A 19,299-nucleotide genomic window follows, 5' to 3' on the forward strand; every position below is an offset into this window, starting at 1 on the left:
CCAAATATGTCAAAGGCTCATGAACAAACTTTTAGCATGCCCTTAAGGAAATTTGAAATCCAAGTCATGATAATAAATGTTTTGCAAACATGGGTTTGTGGTAGAAAAATAAGTGCAAAGGGCCAGCTAGGTTTCTTGGAATCTGTCTCAGACTGCTAGTCAGAACCAATATGGCTGCATGAGAGGAAATTTTAGGAACCTGCTTTTACAAAGTCATCTAGGGTTCCTGGATAGGGAATCCTCGAGGCCAAAGAAATGTCAGATGAAAGAAACAGAAGACAGGATAGAATCGGGAGGTCTGCCTGGTCATGCTGGAGCAGCCAAACAGCCCAGAGTTTTTTGCATGGCTTGAATATATACAAAGCAGAACAAAGCACTGTACAGATGGTCAGTCAGTATCTAACCACAAGACCATTCCTGTCCTTGAGTGAGCAGCCTCCTCTCCATCGTGTGCTTGCTGCTCAGAAGCAGCCTTACTTTCTATCTTGATGTTCCTGAAGTTTTTCTCCAGCAGCATACTTTTTACTAGATAGAGTGTTCTTTCCTCATGGGCTAAATCAGAAGTCTCTCACAGCCCTCAAGGTTATAGGAAAAAGCAGAGCAGGCAAACTTGAGCTCAAATGACTTCTTTAAGTAAAAAGTGACTACTGATGAAAACTGAGTCACACGTGGGCTCCCGCACTTCCCCCTTTTTATTATATTTTAAGGACCTCTCAGAGCTCCTCAGAAGACTGCATCTGCCTTGGGGGTTCCCTACCACACTCTAGTCTTACCTGTCATTGGAAAATGGATCCTAGAGACTCATCTACTGTCTTAGGTCAAAAAGAGGCAAAAAACCAAACCAAACCAAACAAAACCCCCAAAAAACTCGCCCATCTCTGACTGGCAGTCTCTGGTGTCAAGTTTTTAGGGAAGTGTGTAGAGTTTTGCTCTGTGAAGTTCCGAGCCCATTTTCCACAGTGAGTTCATAATCAGCTTGAAATCTAGAGGTTTCAGAAGAACACAAGCTCCAACAACTGCAGTACTACTTAGAAGTGAAGTAAGTGCTGACCATGATGGAACAGCCTTTTTAAATTGTTCCAAAATATCTTTAACTGCTTTGGCTGCATCGAAATACATTTTAGCCCTTTTCAAATCCAATATTTCTTCATATAATTAGTCAAATCTAAGGATTCATTGGATTCACTCCAAATTTCCTAAGATGTGATTTAACTCTTCTTCCGGTAGCACTTTCATTGTACACAGAAGATGTACACAGGTCCATTCATAATTAGCCTGACATTTCAACTGTACTCTTGTTTTTAGGCACTGGAGCCTATCTCCCAAAAATTGTGCCACATCATATAAAGCATTTGCTTACCTCCCATTTTTACGTCTATATCTTCTTGTGTCTCCAATGTCAGAGAAACATTTAGGTATTTGATTAGCAAATCCTGCATTTTCAATAGACTGGGACAAAGCCACTGAAGCCACTGCAGTATTCATAAGCATAACAGCAAGAGTTGAAATCCTTGCTATAACGAACCCAGCAACGTGATCTGTCCACTTACAACGTCCTTAATTACTTCAATTATTTGTAACTCTTTGCCATCAAACCATGGATCATTTACATGCACAAGCAACATTACAAAAGACGGTTGTTTCTACACTAATACATGGGTATAATCTTCTACCTGAGAAACCCAATTAGTCAAAATACAATTAGGGCATGATACATTAAACACAATACCATTCATGGAGATTTTTGTTTCTTCCACCCAAAGAACATAAAGCATTTGACAGAAGCCAAAAAACAGTTCCTCTTAGGGGCAAACAGGTATTGAAGAACTGGATTGTCCTGCTACTTTTCCCATGGCAGCAGCAAGTTTCCAAATACAAATGTGAAGATTTTGTACTGGAGTGCCAAATTCCAGCTGACGGTCCTTGGTCCCAAGATTCTGCTGTAGACAAAGGATAAGAGTCACTACATTCTTCTTATTTTCCAGACCAGTCAAGAATGTACTGTGATGTCGCTGTGATATTGTGCTTTAATGGAATAATCCCAGTTCATCGTCTATTAGACTCTCTGGGTTCCTTCGTGTATGGGGGAAATCTTGGAAGGGATGAAGTATCATTTACCCAATAACTTTGAGGAAGCAATAACTTTGTAAAATAAGTACAGTGTTTATCATGTCCTATAATTAATGTCAGAAACACTCCAAGACACCCCTCCAATGCAATATTCTTTGCAAAACATACAGGAATTCCTTTACCGTACTCAAGATAAGAAGATTTTCGAGCAATTGGAAACTTTTTTGTGGCAGGTCGATTTAAAAGATGTGTATTGTTGATTGTGACTACGATCTCCTTTCCTTTCTAAACAGTACGATGTAAAATAGGTGGATCAGGAACATAGGCCCAATCGGCCTCAATCTGGCCTTTCTGGATTTTCATCAGCAACATCGGCAGAGCAGGCAAGCTTGAACTCAAATGACTTCTTTAAGTCAGAAATGACTCCGGATGGAAACTGAGTCACACAAGGGCTCCCACAGGAAATGTCTCTGGGGAGAAAACTGTCCAATGGAGCATGCTTCTCTATTTCTTCCTTTTGCAACCTACATTCAGCTAACCATCAACTACTTGGTTTCTGCAAAAAAACAAAACAAAAAAAAACAAAAAAAAACCAAACCAAAACAACAACAACAAAAAAAACAAAAACAAAAACAAAAAAACTTGTCCGGTGTCTTTCCCCTCTCACTAAATCCACATCTCACTTTCATGATAACAAACTTTCTCACGTGAACAGTACAGAGATCTGCTAATTATTTTCTGTTTCCACATTTGCCCACCATTTCCTGCCCATCCACTCTTTACACAGTAAGGATCTTGAAGGTAATTCATAGCCGATCACTTCTCTCTTACGGCCTTCCCAGCAGGGCTCAATGGTTAACAGCAGTGCGGCTCCTGCAGAAGACCCAGGTTTCACACAGGACTCACAAACATCTGTCACTTCAGTTACAGATGATCCAGTGCCTATTTCTGGCTTGCAAGGGCACCAGGCATGGTCATAGTGCACTTATATACATGCAAACAAAACATGCATACATGTTAAATAAAAAGAAACAAAGCCTTTTATTTTTAGTTAAAAAAAAAAGCCTTCTTGACTCAAGGAATACAAAATGCCAAATCCTTTTTTTTTTTTTTAACTCAGAAGACCTTGATTTTCTTCATCCCCTTCATCCTTTCAGTCCCAGATGCAATTATTTGTCCACCAATTCTGAAACAGGACAAGTTTACCCCTAACTCTGGACCTTAGTCTCAGCCATCTGCTCTGCGGAGATTATGTATGAACCCTGTATATCTTCTTGTGAGGGTCTCCTTCTAAGTATTTCTGTTTCAGGGCACTGCCCCTGCCCAGAAGATTTCTTATTACTTAATATACTCTGTAACCACTCCTCAATCTATCTACTGTCCATCCAATTTTTCATAGCGCAATTGCTGTGTGAAGTCATGCTGTCCTCTTGTTTATGTGCACATGTATTGTTTGTCCCCTTCCACTAGAATATAAGTATCACAAGGGCAGGGACCTTGTCTTTCTTGGTCATTGCTATGATCCCAGAGACCAAACAATGCCTTGCCACTTACTTGGTGCTCAGTAAATATTTTTTTTTTCTGAAAAATTTAAGAATTGACCTGAAAATAGGCCCACTTAATTTGAACACAAATAAAGCATTGCAAGAAAGTCATCCAATGTTGTTCATCCCTAAGCAACTGGCAAAGCACAGGGCAGTTCTTCAAGTAAGACGCTCGAAAAAATACTTAACCCGACATGAAATAAGAGGGATTTATACTGGACTGACCAAAACTTAATGTACTTAAGTCACAGTTTGTTGGATTGTGTTGCTTATGAAGTGGCAAAACAAAGATCAGTCAAAGTGGAAGTGTTAGGATGTTTTGTTTCTTTTATGAAAACAGCACCATGTTAAAATGACTTGGAGCTTGCAGTTCTGTTACAGTGACTCATCAGTGTGAAAAATGTGTTTCTGCAGGGTGGGAGGCGAGTTTGAAATTCATAATTTATTTGTTGCAATGTTCATTTATTAAAGCACAGGCATGTCTTCCAGCCTTCTCATGTTGTGACAGGATGCCTTCCCCTCTCCTTTTAGCTTGCTATATGCATAGATGTGCAAACATGATCAATAAGAACATAGGAGATGCAGCTTGTGTGAGTAGAAAGAACATTTTAATATGTCCATGTGTGCTGAGGTTAATGCTATCTTATATCTCACTATAATTTGGCTTGCAACTTTAAGATATGGAGAGAATATTAACACAAAGAACACATACCTGTTTCTTTCTTTATGGCTTCAGACAAGCATTTTATCAAGTTCATATTTGGAAATAGGACTAAAACAGAGCAGAGGATAAAGCTCACAGAGATCTCTGAATTAATCGAATTATTCAGTTTCATGCCAACCCAACAAAACAACAGATTCCCTGTGGAGGAGAGGCTATAATCTATGCATTCATCTCTGTGTACCACCCTGCCCACCAAGGTTCTGAGAAAACACCGCAGTCATTAAGCCAGTGTGCAAACCAACCAGCTAAACAAAGAGGCTATTTTTACAGTATGGGATGAGAGGCAAGGCAAAGCATTTTTAAAAATAAAAGATGACTTTTCCTCAAAGCCCAGAACAGTAGCAGAAGGCTTTAGGAACATAAACACAACCAATCTGTCTATTCCAGGGGATAAAGGCTATGTTTCTTAAACATAAAAGAACAAAATTTCTAAGTAGCAAGCAAGTTGGAAGTATTTGCATAATGGATTCTATTTACATAAATTACGTTGCTTATAGCACTCATCTGATAAGACTTGGCAAAAGTGCAAGGCAGAAGCTGAAGTGGAGTGAAGAGAAGGCTGCACTCTGGCGTTCTTCCATTCCTTGAGCTCTGTGTTTCTTCAGGGGTTAATGTGTGCATTTGCACCAAACTTTGTAACTGTGAGTGTCAGAAAGAGTTAGATGTGGTCATTTCTGTACTCCTTGTGCCCTGTCCCCTGTTTTGTTCTCTTTTATGAAGGTAAAAATGAGTGCATCTGTCAACCACTGGAGCATGTTAACTCCTGTGTGTTGGGACTTGACAGCCACTGGCTGTGAATTTTCTTCTCATAACAACCAAATGAAAATGTCAGCAGTGAATCTTTCTGCTAAGTGCTAGGTTCCCTCTCCTTTGTTGTACTATTTTCCATTGATCAAGTAGACAATCAAGGTGTTTTACATAGTTTCATGGCAAAGAGCTTGTCTCTAATGACCCAGTACTAGCTCCCACCATGTGCAGTCTCTTTAAGAAGGTTTGTATGTATGTGTGCTTGTGTGTGTGTGTGTGCATCTGTGCATCTGTGTGTGTCTCTCTGTGTCTATGTGTATGCTATCAGCAACATTAGGTATATCACTAAACCTCAAGGTTAAGCAAGAAATATTCCAGCCTTCTCCTAGATGCAGGAGTAGAGAACTTATGAGTGAGAGTGCTGTTCTCTGGCAATTTTTTGGCTTTTTGCCCTATTTGCCACTGGCAGTGAGACTTTATCTGTCAAGAACATGTAAATGAAGGAAGACGCTAACTGTTCACAGCCTGTCATTCCCTTCTGACTTGAGGTATCCCAACTGGTGAGAGCTGAACAAAACAGGTGCTACTTTATCCCTCCATTTCCACACTCTAGAATTTTATAATTATCTACTTCTATTTCATCCACAGTTGGTTTTTGCAAATCTCTAAACCTTTGGGTCAATCAAGTATATGTTTTGGGTGCAAACAAGAATATGTCCAAATAAGAGTGTAAGAGTGTCCTTTCCTTTCCTTTCCTTTCCTTTCCTTTCCTTTCCTTTCCTTTCCTTTCCTTTCCTTTCCTTTCCTTTCCTTTCCTTCCCTTCCCTTCCCTTCCCTTCCCTTCCCTTTCCTTTCCTTTCTTTATTTTCCTTCCTTCCTTCCTTCCTTCCTTCCTTCCTTCCTTCCTTCCTTCCTTTATTCCTTCCTTTCTTCTTTTTTTTTAAGGCAAGGTCTCATTATGTAGTCTAGGTTAGCCTCCAACTTACAGAAATCCATCTGCCACTGTGCCCTGAATGCTGGCATTAAAGGTGTACACAGCAATGCTTGGAATTACAAAGAAGAGTATCTTTTAGCAAGTCAGGAATTTGTGTTTATTCTATTAAAAAAGTCTATAATCGTACAGTTTCTGGCATTAGCTCAGCTGTTCAGTGATGGCATGGAAAATCCACTTTTTCCCATTTCTTTGCACACACCCTTAATGTGCTTGCTATACCCCGCCCCATGTTTCCTGCTTCATGGTTTCAGCTTCATTCACTGAGACTACATTTGATTCAAGAAGAAAAGAAAACTGGGGAGACTGGAGCAGGCTATGAACATCTCCCATCTTCCTTGATGAAAGACTCCTCTCCTTTTCATACAGTAAGGAAATCATTCCAATTGCCTACATGCTAAAGCTCCTTTCAATGTGACTCTTGGGAAGTGGTGGAATCCTTAAAAGGTTCAGTAGCAAGGACTGTGGACCCTGGTGCTTTTCCTTGTAGGGGATTTGTTTTCCTGGTTCCTCTCCATCCTTCTTTCCCTTTGTGGCTCTGTGAGCGAGACAGCTCCTTCCCCATGGACTGTCTACCATGACATTAAACCTGACAATAGGCCAAACAACAGGCTACCGGATTCTGACCCCTAAAATCACGTACGCCACAACAGCTCTTTCTTCTCTTCAAGCTGATTGTCTCCAATGTTTTGTTGTAGTGAAAGAAAGCCTCCTCTCTTCTCTTGGCTACGTACATTGCAAGGTCTTCTTTTGTTTTCTGTTTTGCTTGGTTTGTTGACCAGAAGTGTGTGAACTCACCACTTCAGTTTGCCACTGAGACAGAAGACATGGGTATTGGCATTTATGAGCATCTAAGGAAGAGACCATCAAAAGAGAATAGCCAAGTAAGGTAAGGTACAAGGCTGGTCATAATCACTAAGAAATTATAGTTAAGGAGTTACAGTGCTCCAAGAAGACAGGCTCTTCTGTACTTAGAGTCGGAAGCTAATAGTTATCCATAGATAGCTCTGTTCTTCCCCTTTCCAGCTCGCTCTTTATTGTGCATGCTTATTCTCCCTTTGTTCCCTTCATGGAAGGGTGACCAATGTCCTGGAAAAGTTACTTTTTCTATTACGCTGTGCTCTGAATCTCAACATGCTTTACCTAAAGGGATTGTCCTATGGGCTTGTGGATTTGAACACTTGGTCTCCAAAGAGTGGCACAGTTTATTAAGCTTATGAAAACTTTAGAAAGTCTCAGGGTGGGTGGATAGCTGAAGGAAGTGGGCCAATGTGTGTAAGTGTAGGCCTTGAAATTCATATAGCGGTCCCTCTTTCTGTGCTGTCTCTGCTCTCCGATTCACCAGGATTTGAGAGCAGCCAGTCTTAAGCTGCTGACACCACAGGGCTAGGAGTGGCTTCTCCTGCCCAGCCTTCTAGCCCATGATTTGTGGGCTGCCTTCACACTGTGAGTCCAGGCAAACTCTTTCTCCCTTACATTGTTTCTGGCCAGGTATTTGGACACAGCAACACAAATAGGGATAGTGGTATAATTTTGAGTAGAAAGAAAGAAAATGTTGCTCAGTATTTGCACAAGGTTATATGTCAAGATTTTGTTAAAATTAGGGAGAATGAGCCTTTGCATCTATAGAGACTTCCCTGAGTTACTGATTTAATGTAATTTTCTGTCTTTTATCTTCCTCCCTCCAGGACGCAGATTGAACAGACCAGTGTTAAGACATTTAATATAAAATAAAGACATAAAATAAAATGTTATTCCTTTTACTACACGGAGTGTTCGTAAGGACTCTCTGAAGTGTCCCCTAGTCCCTGGGCAAGGTCTGTAGCAAATGATATCATTCTCAGCAAGGCCTTTTTCCCAACTTGGGATACAAAGACAAGACTATGAATCTTGGAGGGAGATGGAAAGTCCTTTACATTCTTCCTTGGAGTGAAGCAGACAGCTGTCCAGGGAAGGTCACTGGCCAGGTTCCCAGAGTCCAGGTTTCAGCCATGGCTTGAGCAGAGGAACAATTGTCATGTCATTATTTCACTGTCATGTGGCCACTGACACCATAGCTAACACGCAGAATAAAAGTCAAATTACTACTGTCAGAGTAATGCTACTGATGGCCACTCTGTGGAAGCCCTGTAGACAATCACCTGCATTTAGTGGTCCATTTGCAGCTGAATTAACCCCTTGAGAGGGTGGCCAGGATTTGTTTCCTGAACTGGGACCTGTAGGTGATGGGATGTAGTAATGGTTTGAGAGCGCTGTGAATTAGTCACTATCAGTGGGGCGGGCAGGGGGAGTCTATTCAAAAGCATCACCATATTATACCAACAGGAAGAAAAAAAAATTAAGCTGAAAGCCACAGGAACAAAATGGTCTTTTAGTCTTTTAAAAAGAGGGGGTTAGCCAGAATACACCTTCAGGGGCCCTAATGTGCAAATATCAGAGAGGTGAAAGTCACTCATTGTGCTTCTCAAAGGGAAGTCAACTTGGGGGCAACTGCTGCTTTGTTTTTATTAGTTTTAAAGCCCCCCTTTCTCCACATCTCTCTGTCTTTTTCAGCCTTTCCCCCATCCCAGAAGTCCTGATTGTTTGGGGGCAGCTGTAACCGCTTAGGGTTGTACTGACAAACAAGCCGAGGTTAGCTAACAGGCAGTGTTAGTTGTCCTTGTGGATCAGACTCAGCTGTGGGGGAGAGCAGAAATGTGTCACGTGATAACACCACAGAGGACGTGAGTACACCATCTCATCCTTGAATAGACCATATCAGGAGAGTTTTATCTCACTGTGCACATTTTTCTCATGGTGTGTACACATGTGTGTATGTTACAAATCTATATGCACAACCAACCCACTCTGTGACCACCATCGCCAACAAAACCCCCATTGAAGAATGAATAAAGATGAAATCACAGTGAAGGAAACACCATGGCAGGAAAATGAAGGAAAGTTCCAGAAAAGGTTAGTGCAGACAGTAGTGCTCTGAACAAGGACTCGTTCCCTGTAGGTGGTCTGCAAATTTGACTCCAAGGTTTCAGTTGCCATAGAGAGGAGACATTTGATATTATTGTCTGGTCTATGGAGAGGAAGGAAACAAAGCAGTTGCTGGAAAGAAGCACGGAGCGCTGTCTTGAGATGAAGTAGGGAAATGACTTCTCTCTGTGCTGGTCAGCCCCAGTTCACAGACTTTCTGTGCTAGGAGACGGGATGTAGGTGCATAAAGTACTGAGAGTGGGTGGCTCACACTGTAAACACCAGACGAATGGCAAACTGATCCAAAGTGATTCCGCTCCTTGCAATGTTGAATTGCTCTTAACTGGATATGGACGTTTGGGCTCTGAAAAATGAAGGAAAGTCACTAAAAGCAGAACTTGACATCAGTATTTTTAGAAAGAATAAACGGCATAAAAATAGTCTGGTGATTTTACTTTTAGACAATTAAGATGAGTCGGAGAGCAAAAGGGATAAAGTTAGGAGAGTCTAACAGCATCTAATCGTCTGAGTCTTCTCCAACCTCCCAAAGATGGCCATGTGAACAAGAGTCACCGCTGGCAGTGCTGCGGCCATTCAGTCACTAGCAGGAGCAAAAGATAGGAAACAACTGCTCCAGGTGGAGTTTGGAGATGGGAGGGTGGCTGATCATGTGACTGCCCGAGGGCCCTCTGCATCAAGAGCCTGGCTATGTATGTCCAGAACATTTAGCAGTGTAGGTGCTGAGAAGATGGGTCAGCAGTTAAGAGCACTTGCTGCTCTAGCAGATGACCCAAGCACCCACATGGCCACTCATAGCCATCTGCAATTCCAGTACAAGGGGATCCAGTGCTCTCTTCTGGCCTCTCGGGGTAGAACATGTGTCTGCTGTACTTAATATCCATGAAGGCAAAAGACTCATACACATAAAATAAAATAAGTCTTAGAAACGTAAAGTAAGGGAAATGTAGATTCTGTCATTGAGTCACCTCCTGGGATGCTGTGAGCTGCTGCTGCTGACTGTCACATTTTGTCAGTTCATCTCCATCTTTGTTGGAGGACCATTTTTATCTGGGAAGCATCATCACCAACTGACAGGTCAAAGCTCTTTCCAGACAGCTGAGACTTGATGACTAGCTACTCAGGGACACTAGGCACCAAGGTCTCAGAAACAGGCACAAACTCTGATTCACTGGTTGACCTGATATGACATTGATAGGCCCATAAAACGTGCAGTTGTAAAATCCTTAAAAATTGTTTGAGTTTCAGCCGGGCGGTGGTGGCGCACGCCTTTAATCCCAGTACTTGGGAGGCAGAGGCAGGTGAATCTCTGTGAGTTCGAGACCAGCCTGGTCTACAAGAGCTAGTTCCAGGACAGGCTCCAAAGCCACAGAGAAACCCTGTTTCGAAAAACCAAAAAAAAAAAAAAAAAAAAATTGTTGCAGACTAAGCAATGTAAACAGCGAAGGAATGTGGGAAGCAGTTTCAGGTCACAGCTGGTTAGTTACACGTTCAGCAACCAAAGAGTAAATAAAATAAGGAATTAGGATGTTGTAGTAGGAGACACAAACCGTAACTCTGTGCTCAGGCAGTTGTGAAAGCAAATATTTCAGGCGCAAAAGGAGAAAAAAACACAGATGTGTTCAGAGACCGATGGACCATTGAATTTCTCTATTATCTCTTTTACTGCTGGAAGAATCAACCCAAACAAACGTTTTTAGTTCTTTGAGATGACTTGGCCACACTCGCAGGTAGAATGTTTCCTTTATGAATGTAGAGGCAACCATGCGTGCCTTGTAAAAAGCATAAGAAAATGTGGGAAGCCTGAGACCGAGAGAAGAGAAAACGACAAAATGGCGAAATGAAAACAGTTGTTAGAAGTCACCCACCTCCGGTTCAAATGCTTCTTTCCTTTCAGTTCCTTCCCCGAGCTGTCCCCGTTACTCCCACTTTCTCTTTATTTCAGGCATCAGAGTTAGAGATCAATAAATGCTGCTTCATACCACATTCCTTCATTGTGTGGAGCAAAGAAACAGGAGCGGTTGCGTGCCAAGTCAGGCTAGCTTAACATGGAGCAGGGCGCTTAAGATTTTTGAAACGTGTTCAGGGGGAGTTTATGGATTAATTATTAGAGTATTACATCAAGCATATGTTTTTGGAGGAGGATTTTATTCTGTCGTTGGAATTTGACAGTGCTCTCGAGTGGATGTACAGTCGCTGCTTGCTACCTGATAAAGTATTGATATTTAGGAATAAGATTCTTTCGGTTGACAATGTTTATCAAAAGATGTTCAGGATGTAAAAAGGGAGGCAGAACACTGGCGGCTGATAGAAAACACCACCTGATGGTTTTAGCATTTCAGAATTTGCAGTAAAGAAGGCTTCTCTACATGTATTGTTTAGGGATCCTGTGTTTTAAGGAAGCGTCTTTCAGGTGACCTCTATGAATGGAAGTAGAAGACCGGCTGCTGTAGACTACAGTGCAAATGGCGTTTCTTTTCACACAAACACAGTTTCTATAAGCAACTTACAATATGACCACATTCCCTCTTTACAGGACTGACCTATGCTAGATCTAGAAGAATGCAGTAGCCCCCTGCCAACACTCTGAGACATTTAAAATGAATCCAGGTGAACTGGATTATGAAAAGGAAGATACCCAAGAAAATGCTGGGAAAGTCTATCTGTATCAAGCACCAAGCATAAGGTCTTCTCTGTCAGCAATTAGCATTCATAGTGGGAAGAAATTACATATTAATATACTGTGTGTTCCTTTATTAGGCGGCTCATTTTTTAACAGTGACATGCCTGTGGACAGAAATGTAATTCTTCAGAGAGACTTAAAAGATTGGGACTACATGCATTTCGTCACATTAATCATGTGTTAGATCAAATAAATCCCCATTGGGGGCTTTTTATATTCATCAAGAGTTCAGGCTCAGTAACCCGTTCAGTTCCAAAACTGGGAAAATAAAATCTGAATCGAAAAGTGAGATGGAGACCGTAAGAGAAAAATAAAAGATATTTTTTTTCATTTATTCCCCTCCAACCCATCTTGTATTTCTATAATTTGAGATAAAACTACAGACTAATCTTTGAGTCATCCATCTGGCTGATCCTGTTTGTTGTTATTAATTAGTATAGGAGAGAGGATAAGCCAAAACGCGCGGCAATGCTGGGGAAGCATTGTAAGGATTTACTACTATTTAATCAGTGTTTGAAAGACATTTTTATGCCAGTTCAAGTATTTGCTTCTCTGTGGTGTATGATGCCTGACAGGAAGAGGGAGGGAGAAAGCCTTTGTTTCTGATTATAAAACACATTGCAATAGATGCTTATGGTTCCCCAAGAGTTACAAGGCTAATCACCTTTAAAAGCTGCTCTGCATTCCTGGGGAGTTAGAAGGCAGAGGGGGCGCAGCACTTCTAACAGTTTATCCTTTAAGAGACACCAACATTGGGATAGATTTTTCAAGCGCTACTCATGCACTCACATCGTGGCATTGTTTAAAATAACGTGTTGTGAAGCATGAATTGCATTCATACATGAAAATGCAATGTGAATGCATTCAGCTAATGGAAGGCAAAAGTCAATTGTCATTTAGGTCACTGTGTGACGGTAGGAAATCATTTTAATGAAGCCAGCCCTGTTCAAAACAGTTTGAATCTCAGCATATAAAAGAATATGAGTTCCCAAACAGGATTTCACTGGAGGCAAATACTATCAAGCAAGCAACTCAAGTGTACAGTAAAAGCTCCCACTAGCAAAAGGTTGAATAAGCTTGAATCAACAAAATAGATGGTTTTAAAGTATTTTTTTCCTACACATTTTTTTTTGATGATTTTAAAAGTCATAGCCAGCTGCCTGCACTGTGTGAATTTGGGGGGAGGGCGAATGATGCTCATTGTAGCCCTTAAAATAATTATAAATAAGGCTGTTTAATTAAAATTACATCCAAAGATGAACATTGCAAAAAGGGTATGAATTATGCCATCACTTGAGACTCTCTCTATCCCCCTCTCCCCAATCAGAAAGCCTTCGTCAGTCCTTAGTCTTCCTTTTCCTCTCCCTCTTTTCAACATTAACAACCAGAATATGAAGAAATAAAACCCCTAGCAAGCCTTCCAGTTAAAGGTGTTTTTTGCGAAGTTTCTAATGATAGTTCTAATGGCAGAGACTAGTCCTTTTCAAAAGACAGTGGATTGTTGGCAAGCCACTCAGGAAGCACAGTCCTTAGCTCAGCCTGCATTTATTCAAGGCTATACTGTATGCCCCTGGGCAATCTCTGAGTCCTGGCATGTGTGCCAAGTGTCATGTGGGAGCCTGTCTCTACCGTCATCTTCTTCACCCTGGAAGGCTGTGGGGGAAGGCGACTGCCCCAGGGAAATCAAGTCAAGTTCATTCAGCGTTCAGTCTTAGGCTGCTGGCTAGGGAGACAGCGGGAGTTCTGGGTATAGACACTCTTGGCTGCTTCCTCTTCTTTCGCTCCGCTCCATTTGGATGAGAGGGGCAACTGAGTCAGTGTGGTGAGACTTACTAACTTGAAGCTAAAGAGGAACAGCTATGTCTGTAGTCTGCATGCCAATCAAACCCTGTAACACGTTCTTTCACATATTTCATAATTGATTTTTATTGAGCTCTACATTTTTCTCTGCTCCCCTACTTGCCTCTCTCCTCCCCTTCAACCCTCTCCCAAGGTCCCCGTGCTCCCAATTTACTCAGGAGATCTTGTCTTTTTCTGCTTCCCATGTAGATTAGATCTATGTAAGTCTTTCTTAGTGTTCTCATTGTTTATGCATGCTTTCTTTTAAGAATAGGGAACTGTAGATTAATGTGATATACAAAATATTTAGGCATCAGTAGGATCTCTGGTCTGGCCCCTAGCTTTCCTGTTGTATTTTAGAGTAAAAACAACAACAACAAAAATCTATTGAAGTTTTATACATCAAACAGAAGAAATGTTAGAAAAAAAGATGAATGCCAACATAGTGATGTTGTTGGAAGTATCTTAGTGACTTTGGAAAATCATTTCATCTGTAAAATGAAGGCAATAAAATTAATTGCTTTTAATTAATCAGTAAAATGATGCCCAAATGTTTAGTGTGCAGTCTAAGATACATTAAATACTGGTCACTGAAGAGATGTTATACCAAAACTTCAAGTGGTTAAAGGTTTGACATAGATATTTTGATGCAGTTTTCCATTATTTTTCAATATCTCTTATGTTATCTTTTCCCTCTCTCTCTAAAGAAGGGTGTTTTCTAGTGACCAGAATTTTCATTAGGATTCAAAATGAAAACAAAGTATTAAATATACAAAGTATTAAATACACTGTATTAAAAGATTATTATGGTTTGAATGTGAAAAAATCCCCGCAAGTTTGTGTGTTTGAAATTTGGTTCTCAGGTGGTGACGCTATTTGGGAAGAGGTGTGGAAGCTTTAAGTGGTAGGCAGAGGCACGTGGGAGGCAGAGGCAGGCAGATCTCTGTGAGTTTGAGGCCAGCCTGGTCTACAGAGTGAGTTCCAGGACAGCGAAGGCTGTTACACAGAGAAATCCTGTCTCTAAAACAAATAAACAAAACAAATAAACAAAAAAGAGGTAGGATTTGGCTAGGATGAGGGTCACTAGAAGATGAGCCTTGCAGTTTTTAACCTACTTGCTCTATGATCTATCCATGAGTGAGCTGGTAGCTAGCTGCACAGTTCTTGTGCAGGGCTGAGAGTTGCTCCTGATGTTGTGGCTTCTCCACCATGAGGAGCTGAGAGTTGCTCCTGATGCTATGGCTTCTCCACCAGGAGGAACTGAAAGTTGCTCCTGGTGCTGTGGCTTCTCCACCATGAGGAGCTGAGAGTTGCTCCTGATGTTATGGCTGCTCTACTATGGGGAGTTGAGAGTTGTTCCTGATGCCGTGGCCTCTCCACCATGAGTAGCTGAGAGTTGCTCCCGATGCTGTGGCTTCTCCACCAGGAGGAGCTGAGAGTTGCTCCCTATGCTATGGCTTCTCCACCAGGAGGAACTGTAGCCCCAAAGTGGGAGTCAGCACGAATTGTTTCTTAAAGCCGCTTTTTGTCAGATATTTGGTCACAGTAGTGAAAGAAGTCATAAATACAAAAGTTAAAATATTTGGGCTAGATATGTTTACAGAAGCTAAAGGAGTTTGGAAGTACTACAATTACTTTTAGATAGTGCCTTCCTTAACCTATATCAAAAATAAAGAGAGGAGAAAGACCCTCCAAGTTAGTTTTGGAACAATATTTGTGCTGAGGGAGCAAGATGGGGTACTTAACCCTACCATAGTTAAGTGAGGTGACTCTTTAAGAACAATGGTCACAGGGATGGAGGACACTTTCATAAAAGGACTCAGCAGTATTCTCAAAGATCCTCTGGGGAGAACTTGGTCTCCAAATTTGTTGATGCGATGATAATCTAATTTTCCATGTGCCATGTCAATAACATGGGAGACAGCTGGGCCTAAAGTATTTGAATAATGTGGTAGGACATCTAACAGAAGATAAGGCTAGATGTTCCACAACTGGAGGGTGCTGAAGTTGAGAGAAGCAGTTGAACTGAACCTTAGTGTTTTATACAAGTGTCTTATGCCATGTAGTAGCTATGTCTTTCCCACTGAAAAGTGTATATGTGACCCACACTGAGCCAAGACATGGATGCTACCACGTGAAGACCTTGGTAGCAATAGAATAAAAGCAAACTTCTACTGAAGGCTGTTGAGTGCTGTATTCAGTCATGTGAGAGGTTAGATCTTGCAGTAGAGGGAGGAGAAATTTTAGAAGCTATCATGATGTGGGATTCCCCTCTGTATGCTGTGAATACCATTGGCTAATAAAGGAATGTCTTGGGCCTGCACAGGGAATAGAGGTAGGTGGGGAAAACTAAACCGAATGCTGGCAGATAGGAGGCAGAGTCAGGGAGAAGCCATGGAGCTGCCACCAGAGACAGACTCTGGGAACTTTACTCGGTAAGCCACTGCTACATGGCAATACACAGATTAGTGTAAATGGGTTAAATTAAGATGTAAGACTTAGCCAATAAGAAATTAGAATTAATGGGCCAAACAGTGATTTAAATAATATGGTTTCTGTGTGATTATTTCGGGGCTAAGCAGCTGGGAACAAACTAGCAGCCTTCCTCCTACACTATCATATATCCTTCTGTTCTCAAAGATGTTCTAGAGCTTTTTAAGTGAGGGAGCATCTATTCCCTTCCCTGATTCAGGTGTCCTATTTAAATCTTGGGTTATTCCTCAGAAGTTGGTGAGAGCTGGAAGTTTTTAACTGTACCTTCACCCCACCCCCACCCTATATCTCAGTGCCTACCCAGTACCCAGAAAAGGGTTGCTATTACATGAATAAGTGGGCATAATTATGTGACTTCCTCACAACTTTGGAGGTTTTGGTTTTTTTTTTTTTCTTTAGCTGTGTGCTGTAACTCATTTCCCAAGTACCCTTATTGTTTTATCAGTCCACATAAAACCATGTTGGTGTATCAGTCTGATGGCATGACACTGAGAGGATGTGTAGACAATGCATTGGAAGATGCATGCCTGCTGGGGTGGGGGATACCCCTTTAAAATGTATGATCACACGTCTTCCCCAAGGCTCAGAGAGCATTATAGAAAAGGAGGAGGAAAGACTATAAGAGCCAGAGGTCAGGGAGGACTGAAGTGAAACTGTCTTCTAGACATGACAGGTCCACTGCCCCTCACGAACTCATAGCAGCTGTCTTTGCCTGCATGAGACCTGCAGGAGAGCAAGCCAGTCAACGTTATGGTGTTGAGTGGGAAGGACTTAATGTGCCTCCCTCCTATTGATGGTTGATGGATTCTGAGTTAGAGAGAATTGTGTATTTTTTTTTTTTTTTAGCATCTTAACCTTCTGGGTAGATCATGCTCCAGTAGAGAGCCTCATACCCAGAAATAAACAAACAAACAAACAAACAAACAAATATATATATATATATATATATATATATATATATATATATATATACTCACACACACATACACACAGCATGAACTGGAGTAGATGGGTCATTAAATTAAAAAAAAAGGGGATAAGTAGAAATGAGAGGATATCAAGTTGGGGAATATGGAAGTAGGAGTGGATCTGGTAGAAGTTAAGGGGAATAGCTGGGAGTTGGAGTGAATATTATCAAAATCCACTATGAAATGATCAAAGAATTGCTACATATTTCTTCAAAATATATTAATTTATATTTTGGTTCTCAGAATTATCTGGAATATTTTCCAATTGTAACAAACAATGAATTGATGAATTGGATTTTTTTCCATAGGTTTAGTGAGGGGTCATGTTCCTTAGACTTATTTGGAGTTTGGAACCATTGTCTAGAATATATGGGTCATTTTCAAATGTTGTGTAGTATCTAGAACAAGAGAAGATTGCCCATTTGGTTCAAGATACTGTATAAATATTAAGAATTCTTCCAGCTCCTATGAGGTAGTGGATCCAATAAGCTGTGGTCATAGTGTCTGGAACAAATTGAGATGTTCCCTGGAAATAGGACAATCAGAGTGGAAATATCTAGGGTTTTGGAGAGAAACCATGCACTTTTCAGTAAGTAATTATTCTCTCTCTGAAAATTAGATCCTGCCTTGTTAATAGACTCTGATAGAGAGTAAATCTGAAAAAGGTTTGAGGTGGTCAGTCTTTCCCCCCTCTCCAGGCTGCTCCATGTGCATTATAAATTACCTGAACCTCAAGATGTAAATTCGGAATATCCAGAAATATTCTTTCGCTAACTTAAATGAGATATCTAAAACTAGGCCTGAGAAGAGAGAGGGTGAAGACAAACTAAGATGTAGGTCCATATGGATTATGGTTCCAGTGTGCTTGTTTAGCTCATCAGCCCTCTTTAAATCAATAGTAATAACATTATATTGAGCTCCTTAATATCATTGGTTGAGGAAGAAAACATCTGATCTTATATTATAGATGACTGTATATAATATCATAGCACTAATTATGTGTACTGCTGTGATTTTCCCAGGAGTTAATGATTTCTAAAGACAACGATCACCTCAGGGTGGCCTGAGTGAGTATGAGTAGGATCATGGGTAATTTAGGAGTGGTTATGCTACTGAAGATTAACATGGAGGAGGACTTATTGGAAAGAAGATGGGTTTCAGAGGGAGGAGAGTGCAGTGGCATTTCAAATATATTTTAATAAATAAAGACTGCCTGAAGATTTGAGAGCAAAACAGTCCCACTGGTTAGCCTCACGGACCTGATTGTGCTAACACACACCTTTAATCTCAGTAGCCACCCTAGTTGCCATAGAAACTGGGCAGTGCATGCTTTTAATGACAGTGGTGCACACCTTTAATCCTAGCCCTAGAGAGGAATATAAGATGTGGAAGACAGCTTTCAGCTCAGTCTCCTTCTGAGATTCTAGGAGGAAAGCATCGCCATTTTAGACTGAGGTCGAGGTAAGAGCCAGGGGCTGGCTGTTTTGCTTTTCAGATCTTCAGGTTGAACCCCAATTTCTGACCCCTGAGTTTTTATTAGTCATACTTCAGGAGGGATGATAAGACACAATCATGGAGTGGATAGGACTAGAATTTTATTATATGTATCTGTCAACCCTCACCTCAAAAACAGACAACAATGGAAGAAAGTTTCTCAAGGAATACAGTTTGAATAGTGCAAACTGCTCTGTAGTTTATCTGAAAGGGAACATGGTCTGATATTGAGTATTTATCTCTTCATAAGCATGCTGTTTGCTGCGGCCAGATGTTCAGAGAGTTCTGAGGAATGATGCCAGATCACTGGTGACAAGGAGGACTGAGGAAGAAGTAGGCAGATAGACCCCGGGAACTTGTTTTTAACCTCTCTGTATTGATATCTTCATCTAAGTCTAGTTCCCATATGAACATTTATTGACTTTCTCTGCAGAAAGGACTCTTTAAAATAGACTAGATGTTTTGCATTACACCCATGGGCAGCTTTTTTCCTAACCACTTTGATGTATTTTCTTCAGAGGACTCTTTAACCAAGAATGATCATGATAGTGAATGTTCATGAACTAAAATTTATTTACCATCAACAAATCTGATTTGACTACTCGTGTTAGAGTCCAATTCGGAGGCCATGGTAAGATACCACATTCCAGGTGACCCTTCTATATTAACAGCATGTTATATGTCTCTAAATTTTGTTGGAAAATTTTCCTCCCGAATAAGTAATTTTAATACATGGTTTCACTACCATGGTTCCAAAAATTTGA

This window comes from Chionomys nivalis, chromosome 6, assembly GCF_950005125.1.
Source record: "Chionomys nivalis chromosome 6, mChiNiv1.1, whole genome shotgun sequence".
NCBI lineage: Eukaryota > Metazoa > Chordata > Mammalia > Rodentia > Cricetidae > Chionomys > Chionomys nivalis.